Source organism: Buceros rhinoceros, unplaced genomic scaffold (genome assembly GCF_000710305.1).
Source record: "Buceros rhinoceros silvestris isolate BGI_N320 unplaced genomic scaffold, ASM71030v1 scaffold44026, whole genome shotgun sequence".
In the NCBI taxonomy this organism is placed as follows: domain Eukaryota; kingdom Metazoa; phylum Chordata; class Aves; order Bucerotiformes; family Bucerotidae; genus Buceros; species Buceros rhinoceros.
The window spans coordinates 8,628-9,717 of record NW_010418979.1 but is presented as its reverse complement, the minus strand read 5'-3'; positions in this window follow the sequence as shown (position 1 = coordinate 9,717).

Here is a 1,090-nt window from a genome sequence, read left to right as displayed (position 1 = left end):
GTGGTGGTGTCTGCCTTACATCCCTGCAGGGCACATTGTCGGTGTGTTTAGTCTACAGGTGGGTCTGCCTTCCTCCCACGGCCCAGCTTTCCTGCTCTGCTTTGGGTCAGGTTTGAAGCAGAAAGAAGCAACACAGCTCACCAGCTGCACGAGAAAGATGAAGTCAGCAGTCTCAAATCCCCACCCTGTTTATGTATTCATAAATCATACTAAAAACCAGGGGAATAAGTAGTATTTAAGGGCTGGAGTTATTCCTTCTTTGCAATAACTGAATTGATATGAGCCCTGCACTTTAGCTGGGAACAGAAATAAGAAATTTCTGTGTTATAGTGAGCAATAGCCTGAGCATCTGTGAAAGATGCAGAGTGGCTTTTAGTGAGGAAGGGTATGGCACCTCTGGCATTATTTTATATTGCTTTTTCTTCCGCTGCCATTTACCTGGAACATGTCATTCCGTTTCCAAGCACTCCTGACAAACCCTGGCTGTTTGACTACAGGCATTTAAGAAATTCCATCATTCGGTGAATGAGAAAACACGCTTTCAACTGCAGACCTGCCCTATGGCATACTGGAATCACAGGAAAATCCTAAAAATTATTCTCCATCTGATTTTTTTCTTTTTTCCTTTTCTTTTTTGCCCCACAAGATTGCACTTCTTGGGTGCACCTACTGATCCATTTTGCAAGCCCTTCATGCAAGAAACACATTACTTGTTATTCATTCTGTCTATCAGTGTGCTACTCTTGGAGACAACTACGTGGTCTGGTGCAGAGGATGTGAGAGGAAGGGTCAGTATAGTGTAAGGTCCCGGCTGAAACAGCACTCTTCTCCTCCCCTGCTTTTCTCTGTCTCTTGACACCAGACCTGGCCCTCTCTAGATCTCTTCTTTCAAGAAATTCTCCAAATCACTAGGGGAAAAGGGTGTGGTCTATCCTCTAGGAGACTCCAGGATTGTATGGTGGCTTTCTAGCCCTGCTTGTTGGCCTGCAAGCTTCAGCCCTGGCTATCCATTTTAGGCACTGTTGGAAGTAACAACACTTGGTAGTTACTCCCAGTCTGCCGCCGCCTTCTCCCCTGGCACAGTGTTTGA